The sequence below is a fragment of the Elgaria multicarinata genome, chromosome 4 (assembly GCF_023053635.1).
Source record: "Elgaria multicarinata webbii isolate HBS135686 ecotype San Diego chromosome 4, rElgMul1.1.pri, whole genome shotgun sequence".
NCBI classification, from domain to species: Eukaryota; Metazoa; Chordata; class Lepidosauria; order Squamata; family Anguidae; genus Elgaria; species Elgaria multicarinata.
This window is the reverse complement of record NC_086174.1, coordinates 70804408-70820524: the sequence shown is the minus strand read 5'-3', so window position 1 is coordinate 70820524 and position 16117 is coordinate 70804408. Positions and strand designations below refer to the sequence as shown.

The following is a 16117-nucleotide window of genomic DNA, read 5'->3' as shown; positions in this document are numbered from 1 at the left end:
GTGCTGGGGGATTACTGCTCTGTGCCGTGGCTCCTAAGCCATGGGGTTCCACAGGGCTCTATCCTATCCCCTATGCTGTTTAACATATACATGAAGCCGCTGGGGGAGGTTATCCGGAGATGTGGACTGAGGTGTCATCAATATGCGTATGATACCCAGCTCTACATTTCCTTTTCATCAAACCCAGGTGAGGCAGTGGCTGTTCTGAACCAGTGCCTGGGCACGGTAATGGACTGGATGAGGGCTAACAAACTGAAACTCAATCCAGACTAGACGGAGGTACTGTTAGCGGGTGGTTCATCTGTCCGGCGAGGTGATGTTTGCCCTGTCCTGGATGGGGTTGCACTCCCTCTGAAGAATCGGGTCCATAGTTTGGGGGTGCTCTCGGATCCAGAACTGTCACTTGAGGCACAGGTGAACTCAGTGGCAAAGAGCACCTTTTATCAGCTTAGGCTGATATACCAGCTGCACCCTTATCTGGATGGGGATAGCCTAGCTACAGTTACCCATGCTCTGATAACCTCTCGTTTGGATTACTGCAATGCATTATACGTGGGGCTGCCTTTGAAAACGGTCCGGGACTGGCCGACGAGACCACATTACGCCAGTCCTTTTCCAGCTTCATTGGCTGCCAGTCCAGGTCCGGGCCCGATTCAAAGTGCTGGTATTAACATTTAAAGCCCTAAACGGCTTGGAGCCAGGTTATCTGAAGTAACGCCTCCTCCCATATGTACCTGCCCAGACCCTAAGGTCATCTTCAGGGGTCCTTCTCCACGAGCCCCTGCCAAAGGAAGTGAGGCAGGTGGCTACCAGGAGGAGGGCCTTCTCTGCTGTGGCTCCCCGGCTGTGGAATGAGCTCCCTAAGGAGGTTCGCTTGGCACCTACATTATATGCTTTTAGACGCCAGGTGAAGACCTTTTTATTCTCCCAGCATTTTAACAGTCTATAAATAAATTTTAACTTGGTGTTTTAAATTTGTAATTGCTGCTGTTTTTATCTGGTTGAGCTTTTATATTGTATTTTATACTATGGTTTTATACTGTTGTTTTATACTTTGAATGTTTTTAATTTTTGTGAACCGCCCAGAGAGCTCCGGCTATTGGGAGGTATAGAAATTGATAAGTACTCTTTGAGTCCGATTCTGTAGCCAACTGTGAATCCACCTAATAGTTGTTCCATCTAGCCCACTTTTAGGTAGTTCATTAATCAGAATATTATGGGGCACTTTGTCAAAAGCTTTGCTGAAGTCAAGATATATGACATCCACAGCATTCCCACAGTCCACAAGGGAGGTTACCCGATCAAAAAATGAGATCAAATTAGTCTGACAGGACTTGTTCCTGACAAATCCATGTTGGCTTCTAGTGATCACCGCATTGATTTCAAGGTGTTTACAGATGGACTTCTTTATAATCTGCTCCAGAATTCTCCCAGGGATGGATGTCAGACTGACTGGTCTGTAGTTCCCAGGTTCCTCCTTTTTGCCCTTTTTGAAGATAGGGACAACATTAGCCCTCCTCCAGTCGTCCGGCACCTCACCCGTCTTCCATGATTTTGCAAAGATAATAGACAAAGGTTCTGAGAGTTCTTCCGCTAGCTCCTTCATTACTCTAGGATGCAGTTCATCGGGGCCTGGGGATTTGAACTCATTCAAGGAAATTAGGTGTTCTTTGACCATTTGTTTATCAATTTCAAATTGCAATCCTGCCCCCTCAACTTCTGCTTCACTTTCTCCAGGGGGGTCATAGACCCACTTTTGGGAGAAGACTGAGGCAAAGTAGGAATTGAGCACTTCAGCCTTTTCTTTGTCATCTGTTATCAATTTGCCATCCTCATTAAGCAATTGAACCACCATTTCTTTCCTCTGTCTTTTACTACTCACGTATCTGAAGAAAGCCTTTTTATTGCTTTTAGCATCCCTCGCTAACCTCAGCTCATTCTCAGCTTTAGCCTTCCTGACGCCATTTCAGCACTTCTGCGCCACCTGTCTGTACTCTTCTTTTGTAGCCTGGCCTTCCTTCCACTTCCTATATGTATCCTTTTTTGTTTTCAGGTCATCTCTAAGCTTTTTGTGGAGCCACATTGGTTTCCTCTGTTGTCTTCTATCTTTTCTCCTTGTTGGAATTGTTTGTAACTGTGCCTTTAAAATTTCCTTTTTTAAATACTCCCACCCATCCTGCACTCCTTTTCTCATCATCTAGGGTAGGAGTTTTTTGTCGTACCTGCATGGTTCCGTCCACGCTTCCAGTGGCCTGACACATAGGTTTCCAGTGGACCACTGGGAGTTGTGCCACATGCACATTATACTTTGCCAGGTTTGAATGTGCTAGATAAATACATTGCAGTCCTCACCCTAAATGTGGGTGTGACAAAATGATAATTTGTTTTGGTTTATATGTGTACATTTAAGTGTTTGGTTCAGGTTTGGATTTGCTGTGGCCAATTCTTTTATTTTCAAGAAATGGTAAGTGGGAGGGGGGAGTTAGAAGAGTGAGCAGTGTGAATGGTGTCATCTGATTGGTTGGTTGATTTGAATGAAGAGAGAGGAGGGGGAGTGAGAGACAGTTAAGGAGTTTTTAGGCAATTAGAAGAGTGAGTTAGAGTTAGAAGAGTCAGGGTTAAGGAGCTAGTGAGGGTAGGAGTGAATGGGGTTTAGTAGAGGTTTGTTTCAGGATAGTATTAGGAATGTGGGGTTATAGGATTTGGAGGCGGTTAGTATTCCCTGGGAGGTTGAGGGAGGTAGATGTATGTGGATAAAGTAGAATAATCTTAAAGTGTCTTTTAAAATCATTTTTCTATATGAATAAACTTTATTTTTATTTTAACAACCACATCTGCTCAGTCATATGCGTTACTTCAGGTGGACAATGCACACGCACACACAAAGGTTTATTATTCCCTCATTCTTTTAGAAGATGAAGAACAGAGGGGTGGCAGAGAAGGAGAGGTTTGATCATAGACGCCACAGTGGACTTAGGCTGCAATCCTATAATCATTTACTTGGGAGTAAGCCCTACTGAAGTCAGTGGGACTTATTTCAGAGTAGATATGTATAGGATTGTTCTGCCAGAGTACTATAACCGTAGTCAAAGTCCCAGCATTTGTGTCCCACGTAACTCCACTATCACAGGCCTCTCCACCAGTTATTAATTCCAAGCCAGATAAAATGCACAGGGCTCTTGTTCAATGTTAAAAGATGTTTTCTGTCTATAGAGAAAACAAAGCATTTGAGAGAGAGAGAGAGAGAGAGAGAGAGAGAGAGAGAGAGAGAGAGAGAGTGTTTTATAATGAGTTAATGATGCAATATTTAAGTTTCTCAGGTAAGGCATTCATGTGTAATGAGGTGATCAGCACAATTGATAGGAACATTGATATTAGGAAAGTTTACAAGCTCTGTTAAAATGTATTTCTTGATCACATGGTCTTTATAAAAATGCACTGCTCTTAACTGAATTAACATTATATATATATATATATATATATATATATATATATATATATATATATTAATCTATGCTCTTAGAAATATGACTGAAAAATGTAGAAAATGGCTGGCAGTCTAGTAGCTGTGACCAGTAGCTGAAAATGAAGTTAAATATCAGCAGGTCATTTCACCAAGAAGAGATAGCTACTCCATTTAGCCTGGCTAGCTCAAAGGAGACAAATAGTATTAATCATTAGGCTCCATAATTTCTTATTAGCATGCTAAAAAGTTGACTGTTAACCTAGAAGTAATCTAGATTTGTTTGTTTTTTGAATGTTGACATCTTTATCTTTCGGGAATTTGTTTTCCAGTGACGATTAGTAATTATTCCTTTTGTCAACAGGCAATATGATGAAGGATGTTGTGGCAACTTACCGTGTGCTGGGCTCGACAGAGTTAAATAAGAAGTACCTCAGTGTTCTAATGGGCATCACATCGGATCTTGATTGTGAAGTATTAGAAGGAAGGAACCTGGCATTGCATTTTGAGGTGGCACTGTGTGTCAGTACACACTTTCTGATAAAAACCAGGGATTACAAACATACCTACCAGTATTACCTGTCTGGAGCAGGCTTAATTTTATAAATTGAAAGCAATAAACTCTATGAGTTTTTTTTAAAATACCTTTTTTGTGTGTGTGTTTTCAAGGATGATCTGCTCAAATGAACAGTTTTTGCATCCAGTACAGAGAGAAGCTCTTCTGCAGGACCAGAAGATAACACTGGACTGTAAATTATAACTAAAACCCACTCGTATCTTCTAATATCAGTAATCAAAGGAGAGGTTGCAAGAAAAGGACAAAAAAAGCTATTTCCTTTCCCTTTCAGTCATTTCAAAATGTGTCCTTAGGAAGCTCTATTTGATGTAACCCCACATGTGCTGTTGTTGTGTAGACCTTGAGTTGTGACTGGTGCCCTTAGTTCTAGACATTTGCGCTGTCAGAGGTGCAATGCCAAAGCAACATCATGTTTTGTGATCTGTCAGTACACCACTTCTTCTTAAGCACTTAAATTGTGGCACAGGCGGTCTTGGGATTGGGTTGCAAGGCCCAGAAAAGACCTGAACATTTTCAGGTTGATGAACCCCACCATGTTTAGAGTTTCAGAAGAATTAGAAATTAAAATCTCTGGGCCAATATTTGGTCAAATCCATCCTTTGACTGCCTATTCATGCCTACATAGCTGAGTGGCAAAGGGAAGTGATGATGAGATAGAAAATTATAATCAATTAATTTTAAAATGCACTCAGCAGACAAGAGTTTGCATACTCTTAATTAGGCAATGTTCTCTCTAAGCTCCCAAAGAAAAACTCTACATTTCAGGTTCAAACATGCGGGCTTAGTTTACTGATCAACTATGAAGGAAAAAGGAGAGGGAGAGAAGAGTGTGGACATACGTCATATGTGAAAAGGGCATTTTTGTCTACCTGCTATTTATGTTTTGTTCTGCCAGAAGTAAAGGGCCAGTCACTTGGAATGCTGTGCTTTATGATCTTTTGAAGTCAGAACCGTTCAGCAAGATCATTCCCCTTATGCTGTACCTGCATGGTGGTGACCACAGCTTTAGACCTGTATTAACAATAAATGAAAACAAAACAAAAAAGCTTAGATGCATAGTTCTGTTTTTTTCCTCAGTTCCTTTGACTTGTAAAGTATGCCTTTTGTTGTGTGGCTTTATTTAGCCTTCCAAAACAACATGCTCAACTAGGGCGAGTTGCAACTCCCCATGGGTGAACCGTCATGGGCCAAATATCGCCTGCCTATGCCCGTGCAACCATAGCACCGTGCTGTTTCCCTGTTATTTTCAGTCCTGCGGTCGCTACAGTCATAGCTTTCTGTTTGCCTATGTATCACTATCCAACTTCTAGTAGCAGGGCCAGTAGCATGTTAAGGCCAGGAAACGGAGCGCTTGTAAGCACAACCACAGTAGCACTGCACTACATTTCCCTGGCAGGGGATACGTGACACCGCAATAGCCATTCTCCTGTTATCTACGGCATGGGAAGACCATTAATGGGGGCCAACTAAAATGTCCCTGAAGAATGAGTAAGCTTGCTCAGTATTTTGTGACATTTTAGTCGGTCTTAACAATGATATCGCCTTATTGTGGGTATTCCCAAAGCAAAGTTAGGACCAACTATCTTCACTGCATTCTGTTGTTTGTTTTAAGTTCTTTAAGGAAAAGAATGTACAACTAATATTTTGGTGAAGAAAATCACTGAAACTGTCTGTGCCTGACTTTATACACCGTGCTGTCATTTATTGGGATCTGATTTCTGATTATATTCATGTCATTTTACTTGTGACCTCTTATGTTGAGTGCAATTTGAATTTTCTAAGTTGTATCTGTGTAGATATGCTATTAAAATGCTGTCCATCTGACATAATAGTTTTGTGTGGCTGAACAAAGCAGTAGCAAAAGTCAATTAAATTGGTTTGCATTGTTTTCAAGAGTCTATTAACAATATTTGGAGAACATGATGTCTTGTTACCTGTAGTTAGGAGCACCAACTTGGATGGATCTAAAGGGGGATTAGACAGAGTCATGGAGGATAAGGCTATCAATACTTCTATAATGGCTATATATTCAGTATCAGAGGCAATTTGCCATTCAATATCAGGTGCTGGGGAACACGAGCGTGGGGCGGGGGATGGGGTACTATTGCACTCATGTGCTGCTTGTGGGCTTTCCATAAGCAAAAAGGTGAAACTTCACAAACGGAACTAGTGAAGCAAGCATGGAATAGAATCCTAGGCATTATTTAATCATAAAAATGGCAGAGAAACATGCCAATAGCACCATAGAAATCCCTTTTCAGCAAACAACATAGTTCAAACTCCAGCCAAAGTTAAGTGTTTTCGGAGAGGCTTAAGATGCAATCCTATGTATGTTTGAATGGGGGGGGGGGAGTCTTATAACTCCCAGCATTGCTGGGAATTGTAGATTTTGTTTTTCATCTAAACATGCATAGGATTGCACTCTTAAACACCAAGCATGAACTTAATCAAAAGGACTTAAAAGTGCTTAAATTAGCTGACATTAAAAAAAAAAGTTCTCTTTTTAATATTATTGATATTTGTGCCATTTCTTGCTGTGGCTACCCTGTAAGTCATAGTGTTCAACAGGAGGTGATTCTCTGTAGCTGCAAAAGCAAGGCCCCATCTGTTGAAGAAATCATTTGCAGAGAGAGAGAGAGAAAATCCCATGGCATTCTAAGAAAGGCCTAGGTTGGACATTTTTGTCCTTTGTATAAATCTGCTTTGCAAAAGCTGTCGCTCCTCAGCATCTGGACAAGCCTGTCTTTGTGAATGTGCATGAATATTTACAATGTCTACCCTCCTGCTCTCCCTTCCCAAAGTTTCAAAGGCAAGATTTCAAATGTCATTGTCCTCTGGGGACCTCAGACATTTTGATGCAAGGCAGGGCTGGCTTCCTACATAATATTAGCTGACTTTGACAAGTTGAAGCAATTCAGTACTTACACAATTAGAACAATATTATGTTCACATTCAAATCAGATGGGTGGTTTTTGATCAGTTCTTTAATGAGCAGTCCCCCCCTCCAGAAAAAAAAGAACATCTGCTTTGACATAATTTTGGACTCGATCTGAATTAAGGCAGCCTTTTCAATTCAGAATCATTTAGATGTTAAATATGTTGTACCTCAAAGTCCAATGAGCCTTCAAGGTTACAGCTAGAACTTTAGAGATAAAAATCCAATCCACTGCTTTCACATTGATTGACAAGTGCAAAGATGAAGTCAGGACTGACACCTGATAGTGCTGGAACAAAACATACCTTCACACATGTAGATTTCACTCGCGAGAGCTCAACAGTGCTGACAGTGAATTTTAATTTTTATTAGGATTAATTCGAATAGCATTGATTAGTGCTCAGCCATATGTCATGGCTATTTTGTTGTTAAAACTAGTGGCCATAAAGAACTAGACTAATCCACATTATTAGACCATGGGGAGCAAAGAGGCAAATCCAAACTTTCATAAAGTACAGGCTATCAATTGTATAGAGTTTTACATACATGTGTACACACACACACACACACCCCTTAGCCTTTCAAGAGCCTTCCAAGTGTTCAAAGCCATACTGAGTGTTCTCAGCAAACTCATGGCTGAGGTCCAACTTGAACTGGAAGCTTCCAAGCACACTCTTATTCTGAGTACTCTATATTATTATTATTATTATTATTATTATTATTATTATTATTATTATTATACCACCCCATAGCCAAAGCTCTCTGGGCAGTTTGCATAAGATTAAAAGCAGTTTAAAATGATAATGCAAAATTTTAAACCATCAACACATACAGTATACACAAAAGCATCCATCGAAAAACAAATATAAACAACTATAAGCTGTCAGCCAAACCTAAAAACATATATTTCAAGCCTTCCCATTCTTAAATCCTGATGGTCAGTAACTTCAAAAAACAGTTTGTGTCAGTACATTGGACTCAGGCCACATTACTTACACTGGTGGCAGAGTGGACATTGACTTGGATCCTAAATAAGTGGGCAAAGGCAGTTCACAGAAGGAAAATGTTTAATTCATTCCTCTCCCCTGCTGGCTGGCTGCGCCCGCAAAACAATACCTTTCTGGAGGATCAGGAAGCACTCCCAAATAATAGTGGTAGGAAGGAGGGAATTGTCCCAAATTGGGCAGACCTCCATCCAATTTGGGGCTATTCTACCCTCTGCCATTATGGTGGGAGAATGAGCCACCATGGTTAATTTTACCTCCACGGTTGTAGGCTAGAGTGGTCAGTTCTGTAAAGAGAAACATGATAGTCCTTGAATTAGCAAAGCTGAAGGTAGACTGCTAGAAATGGCAGACTCTGGGGCAACAACAGCAGCCCAACTTTCTTTCTCTCTCCACAGCAATTTGTTTCACATCCAACCTGCTAAAGAGTTCTGCAGAACTTGAAAGCCTGCTCCCATCTTCATGATATTTTGTTTGGCCCTAATAAAGGTGTTGCTTGGTTGTGGCTTTGAAACATTTTTTTCTGATCATAGTTTAGACCTTCCCTCCCCCTTACATAGTTACTTATTTCTTTGTTCCATTTCATTTCTATAACACCCATTAACCAAAGCTCTCTGGGCGGTTCACAAAACAAAACCTAAAACTATACAATAAAATGCCATAGTAAAACATAAGATAGAAATCATGAGCTTAGAACATAATAGAACCAAGATAAAGGCCAACAGCAGTGCAAAGATATAAAAAATCATTTTTAAAAAGTAAAGACTAAAAAGCCTGGGAAAATAAAATAAAAATATGGGTGGTGTTTGTTTTTTTAAAGGTACAAATTAGTATAATGTACCCCATAAGCTTAGTTTAAGTAGTTTGTCACTCAATTAAGGTTAATGTACACATTTTCCTCTCAATAATACTCTGCCTGTTCAGGGTCCTAGTGCCTCAAGAGGTATTAGGGGCAGTCCTACCATTAGGCAGAGTGAAGCGATGAACTCACACAGCAGATGTTGGAGAGGGGAGTGTAGGAAGCAATAGCAAGATGCTGGGGGACAGACATGTGTGTGGCTCAGGAGAAAAGCTCACCAGCAAGGTATGAAGCTGATGGCCATTGCTTGTTGCATTTATCATGCTGACCAGTGAAGGCTGCTGGCTCTGATTTTAGTCAGAAATCCAATGCGCTCTGGGTTTCAGTCAGAAATAGCCAGAACTCTAAAGGAACTATTCCTGGTCCTGAACCAATTTGGGAGTTAGGGTTCAGCACCTTGGATAGTTCTTTTAGAGTTCTGACTGAAACTCAGAATGGGATCACAGCTGCACTGAAACCAGAGGCCCCAACCGCCACTGACTTTGAGATAGACTGCTTCTGAACACAGAAGCTCTGTTTAACAGTCATGACTAACAGCTGTTGCAGCTAGACCTGTTCTCTATGAAGCTGGCTGACGTTTCTTCTATGCACCACTCAGCAACCTACCAAAGTTCTCTTCATTGTGTGCCATTGAGATTCCTTCTGTTACCACCAAGGGGAGCCCTTCTCCAACCTTATCCCTTGCACAAGTCCAGTCCCCACACGTCCTGTCTTTTACACAGGACTGCTGCAGAATATTTGTCACCTTCCCCAACCTGGTGCCCACCAGATGTTTGGGATTACAATTCCCATTCATCCCAGCCAGCCTGGCCAATGGTCATGGGTGATGGATGTTGTAGGCCAAAACATCTGGAGAGCCGCAAGTTACCCACTGCTGCAACAGAGGAAAGAAAAGCACACGACCCATGTGTACAATGCAGTTAATCTTTTTCCAGTTGTTTCCAATGTCCTTTCCAAAGCTCAGAGGATTTTTCATGGTTGACATTTGAATATCTATAAACTCAGCTGACTGGTTTTCTTTGAATTTGCTTGTATGATCAGCTTTTAGTTGATGTTTGAGATACAAATAGGGCAAAGAGCTCTTCCTTTCAATTAGTGAATTGCAGCCCTGCAAAGCAAGATGATTATTCTAATCATACCACTCGAATCTTCCTCACAAGGCCTGGGCACACTCAATCCTTGTGTTCCAAACATGCCAGAAAAGAACGATGACAAAATCCAAGTGTTGTTATTTAAGCTTAAAACTATTTGACGCGTTGTCCAAATGCAGATCAGAATCTGACTCAGAGGAATGGAAGGAATCTATAGGAAGGCGCCGCCTGCTCCTTAAAGATGAAACAGTTTTTAAATGGTTTTAAAACAGTTTATAGCTTTTGGGCTTGAATTCATACAACCGAGGATTCAGTTAGGTTTATAAGGGCTCCATCCCATATGCATGTTTAGACAGAAAAAAGTCCTACAACTTCTAGCATTCTCCAGCCAGCACTGCTAGGAGTTGTAAAACTTTTTTCCACTGTGGAATATGGAAGTTGTAGGACTTTTTCTATCTAAACATGCATATATGATTGTGCCTTAAGTGTGTCTCCTGGCACTGTAATCACAGCTAATTGAAAACTACAGTAGAAGTGAACAGAACGGAGGTCTAGATCAACTGGTAGGTCTTTGGGTCATCTGAAGTAGATGAGCAAGGACTCATCTTGAGTCCTTGCTCATCTAGGAATAGCAGAAATGAAATGACTCCTGCCCTAAATGATACTGCTGAAATGAAGGAAGCCTGGGGCACACCGGAGTGAATTTGTGTGCTGAAGAAAGACTGTGCGGTGACCGACCAAGAAAGAGATATTGGGATTGTGGTGGACAGCTCAATGAAAATGTCAACCCAGTGTACGACAGCTGTAAAGAAGGCAAACTCCATGTTAGACATAATTAGAAAAGGAATTGAAAATAAAACTGCCAGTATCATACTGCTTTTATACAAATCTATGGTGCGACCACACTTAGAATAATGTTTACAGTTATGGTCACCATACCTAAAGAGCTGGAAAAGGTGCAGAAAAGGGCAACTAAACTGATCAAGGGACTGGAGCATCTTCCCTATGAGGGAAGGTTACAACAGCTGGGATTGTTTAGCTGAGGTTAAGGAGAGGCTAAGGAGAGACATGATAGAGAATGTGGATAGGGAACGTTTTTCTCCCTCTCTCATAATACTAGAACCCAGGGTCATCCCATAAAGCTGATTGATGGGAGATTCAGGACAGATAAAAGGAACTATTCTTCACATAGCACAGAGTTAAACTACGGAATTCAAAATGTGGTGATAGCTACCAATTTGGATGGCTTTAAAAGGGGGTTGGATAAATTCCTGGAGAAAAAGGCTATCAATGGCTACTAGTCCTGATTGCTATTTGCTACCTCCTGTATTAGAGGAAGCAGTAAGCCTGTGTGCACCAGTGGCTGGGGAACATGGGTAGGAAGGTGCTGCTCATGGGTTCCTGGTCAACAGCTGGTTGGCCACTGTGTGAGCATCATGCTAGACTATATGGGCCCTTGCTCTGCTCCAACATGGCTCTTCTTACATTCTTATGATGACTGCTCTGTCCACTGAATTCCTTTGTTGTGGGCTGTCCCACACGAAGGCGGAGGGGGCAGTCATATAACTCTGCCCCTTAGACTACTCGGCCAGTTTCAAATTCGACTGCAGAGCTATTTGCTGGTTAGGGAAATCTGCCACTTAGTGACTGAAGATGGTACTGCATGCTTCAAACACAGAGACATGTTTAAATTAGTGTAAACCAAATAACGCTGAAGTGCAGACCCCCTAGGGTCCCCTTAATATGCCTGCCCAGTTTCAAGTGCCTATGGCACTGACAGAAAGACAGACAGACAGACCTTCTTTCATTATTATAGATAGATTGTACTTCTATCTTCTGAGCTGATATTTATTTATTTATTTATTTATTTCATGCACAGCCCACCTTTCCACCAAGAAAGTGACTCTCGAGGTGACTAACAATGATAGGAAACAAAATTCTAAGCAAAACGTAGTTTAAACAATCATAAAACAAATACATTAGTAACACAATTTTAAAAACATATCCGTAAAATAAACAGCCCAGTTCAACAGACCAGTTTAGATACCAAAGGTCTGCTTGAATAAAAACAACTTATTATTGGTTATTTGTTATGTATTGTGCTTTTATTCTTTTAGTATCATGTAATCCACCCAGAGAATTTTTGTTATTGGGAAGACTAAAAATAATAAATAAATAATAAATATGAGGGCTACCTCCATGATGGCAGCTGTGGGGGGGATATCCATAATCAGGGAAGAAAATGGCTGCTGGCTTCCCATTTGTACAAACTAATCTTTCTCCCCGTGACAGTGTAGCCCACATGCAAGATCTCAGAGAGGACTTGACAGTGTGAATTCTCCCTGGCTCTTCTTGTCTGTGGAAATTCATTCAATGGCTGGCGTTTTCTTTTTTTCTGGTGGTTTATATGTCCTCTCACATGTCTCTCAATTTTTGAGGTCCTCTTTATGTGTATAAATCCTCCAGTCCCTTGCTAGTTATTGCTGTTGCTTGTAACTGCTGTGGTACTGCTCGTCCATCCAAATAGTTAGAATAGGGCGTTAATAACACCAGTGTAATGAAGACGGATTTGTAAAAGGTCACACATTTGGAAGCCCGACTGGTACTTTGGTTACCCTGCTACAGCCCTCTCCAAAGCGGCTGAATTCAAAGCCATGGAAAAGCTGTTCCTTTTATTACTCGTGGAACGGCTGAATAGTCAAGCTGTTTGACTGCAAGGCTGAAGATCGTACTGGCGACGTTTGCTTTTTCATCACACCAGGCTGCTTCTAGTTATAAAAAAAAAAGACATATCCAAAGACGGCAAATATGGGTGTGGAGCAGGCCATTATCACAACTTTGTGCGTCCAGTATTGATTCAGGAAACCAGTTCTTGAGCCCAAATAGGTGTGACTTCCTTTGTCTATAGCAGAACAGTAACACATAGGCCACATACAGTACAAAGTGCAGCTCAGTGCACTGCATGGATGATTGTTCTGAGCTCTTCACCACGATCTTTAGTCCTGTCAGATCACTTACACAGGGGTGTGGTGCTTGCACAGCACAAGGAACTCAAGTAAAGTAAACCCTGCAAACGCGGTATTCTACTGTTTCTCGCTGGTAGTATATTTGCAAAGAGTTTCTATTCTCTAGCTCCTGCTGGACAATGAGCCACAAAGAGAGGAGGTCTGCCGACTAAGTAGGCCCACCACCACCTGTTGGCATGAAATGGAGTAAAAGAAAGTCCACAATACTCAGAAAAGCGGTTCTAGCCATAATGCTGGGATTTGCCTTACAGCACTTAATTTATATGCTTGAGAAGACACTGGGAAGTGGAGATATGCGGGGACAAAGCACAAAAGTAAATGTGAACAGTGAAGTAAAAGGCCATGCTTGGATAGGCGCAGATAAAGGAGAGGGGGTCATGGCAGACTACTTAGCTTCTCTCTCTATGCTTTGAGACAAGGAAACAGGGGTGAGGTGAAAGCACATACCATCCCATTTCAATCCGGCAAAGTGAAAGACAGATTGCGAGGACAGAGAAGTGAATTCTAGAACTGTCACTGTGAAGGGACAACAATGGAATAGCAGGATTTCCTTAGGTGACCATATGGAAAGGGGGACAGGGCTCCTGTATCTTTAAATGTTGTATAGAAAAGGGAATTTCAGCCAGTGTCATTTGCATGCAGCACCTGGTGAAATGTCCTCTTCATTCCAACAAAGCTGCAGGAGCCCTGCCCACTTTTGGATCTGCAGCTTTAACTGTTGGGATGAAGAGGGCATTTCACCAGGTACTGCATGCGTACAAATGACACCTGCTGAAAATCCATTTTCTATACAACTGTTAAATATACAGGAGCCCTGTCCTCCTTTCCATATGGTCACCCTAGTTGTGCAGAAAAACTTCATGTTGTCCCTCTGAAAGTAGCAGCTTTCAAGGGAGGAAAAAACAAACACACCCAGTAAATACTACATTTTCCCTTGAAACGGAATAGGTTATAGTCTCGGACCACTGGTGCCACTAAAGCAGGACTTGCGGGGGGGGGGGGCAGGGAGAGATTAAGGGCCTCACTAAGCCAAAGAGCCCCCCAATGCAGCAGAGGTGGCCTCTCACATTTTGTAGTAAGTGAAGTGGTGCATATTACCATCTAAGCTAAGAGGATAATATTTACCACTTCACGTACTATCTCCAGAGTCTAAAATTACCTGGTTGCACCACTGTTTAGGAACAGTTCATTTCCTCCTGCCATTTGCAGCAATGTGGCTCTATCCAGCACGACATATTTCTAGAAAATAGCTGATATTAGTTTCATTGGAATTTCTGGGAAGGCTGCTCAAAAAACTGCTAACCCGCAATGTCTTCTTTAAAAAATGTCACGTGAAGAGGAAAAGAAAATGCTTCATGATACCTTGAGAGCAAACCTATTGGCCCCTAGATGGCATTGGAGGAGCCAGAGGATACTGGAGATTTCCTTCTGGTGCCACAGACAAAGAATGCATTCACAGTCTCACCGAAATCAGAGCCACCAGCCACCACTGCTTGGAGATTGAGGAGTCCCTCACACCTACTTTTTTCCCCAGGTACAATCTGCGGTTTCCACCTCTGTTTCATTAGCATATCAAGCGCTGGTCCTTTTCACGTGCCTTCCTGGTATCACCATTGTATTGGCAAAATCTCTTTTCACTCATTTGCTCTTGCGCTATTGCACCTGCCCCACCTCATCCCCTTCTCATTCCCCCTCCAGTTCATTGGTTCTTGTGGTTGATGGACACTGTGATGGGCGTGGCCTCTTCCCCCCCCCCCCCCCAGTTTGGTTGTCTAGCATTTTAGCGATTCAGCGTTTCATCGGCTGGGTGCCATTTCCGCTTTTACAGGTGTGATGATGCTCCCTTCTGTGTGGAGTCTTCGCACACCCTCCCTCCCCCTTCCCAGTTGAGCAGTTCTACAGACTGGAGGAGAACTGCCCTCCTCTTTCATCATCAAGACTGCTCTTCAATGCACACACTCCCAAGAAGGGTCATTCTGCAACATTCATTTATTTATTTATTTATTTATTTATTTATTTAAATTTTATATACTGCCCCATAGCCAAAGCTCTCTGGGCAGTTTACAAAAGTTAAAACAGTGAACATTAAAAAGTATACAAATTTTAAACCATCAAAAATATAAAGGATGTTTTAAGGATGTTTTAAAGATGTTTTAATGATGTATGGTATGTTTTTAAATCAGTTTTTAATGTGTATTTTATATCATGTTTTTTATACTGTTTGTTTTATACTTTGAATGGTTTTAGTTTTTGTGAACCGCCCAAGGAGCTTCGGCTATTGGGTGGTATAAAAATGCAATAAATAAATAAATAAATAAATAAATAAACAAACAACAGTGTAAAACAGTATCCATTTTAAACGACGACAGTTCTGGGGTCCATTAAAAAAAAACCTTAGCATATGTTGTTAAATGCTGTTAAATGCCTGGGAGAAGAGGAAAGTCTTGACCTGGTGCTGAAAAGATAACAATGTTGGCGCCAGGCGAGCCTCATCAAGGAGATCATTCCATAATTGGGGGGCCACCACTGAAAAGGCCCTCTCCCTTGTTGCCATCCTCCAAGCTTCCCTCAGAGTAGGCACTCAGAGGAGGACCTTAGATGTTGAGGGCAGTGTATGGGTAGGTTCATGTCGGGAGAGGAGTTCCGTCAGGTATTGTGGTCCCAAGCCGTGTAAGGCTTTATAGATTAAAACCAGCACCTTGAATTGGGCTCGGGAACGTATAGGCAGCCAACATAGCACAAGGATGGCAATACATGGGGACGGAAGGGCAGTTTTATCCTGCATGGAGACAAAATACTACACTTTCCCCAGCCCACAAAAACATGAATAATGGAGGGGAAGAGGTAAGATGACTGCAAGACAGGGATGACGTTGTGTGAGGGTCGCAGGGCAAAACGGTAAACAAGGCAGGACGAAAGTGTGATAAAATGCTGGCATGATGGAGCGCTTAAAACTAGCACAAATAGTGGTCGTATTAAAGAGGAGACGCACAAAGGCACAAGCAGGGCCATTAGGAACTTTGAGGAACTGTTATCAAGAACTAATTGGCAAAGTGGTCTGGATCATATCTAAGGACTTATGCTGCTCATGCCCCATCACTCGGGGGCAAGGGCCAATGGAGGAATAAAGAGCTGTAAAGCTTAATGTTTGTTGTCCATGTT

The 16117-nt window shown here is 41.8% G+C and overlaps 1 protein-coding gene across 1 annotated transcript in view; it reads left to right on the top strand.

Annotated features, from left to right (window-relative positions):
• The window catches only part of SCAF8 (SR-related CTD associated factor 8), a 97287-nt gene extending 91410 nt beyond the window's left edge, over positions 1-5877 (top strand). The window contains exon 21 of the mRNA XM_063124515.1: positions 3828-5877. The gene's annotated coding sequence lies outside the window, so the exon portion shown is untranslated. The remainder of the gene's footprint in view (positions 1-3827) is intronic.
• Positions 5878-16117: the final 10240 nt, after the last annotated feature.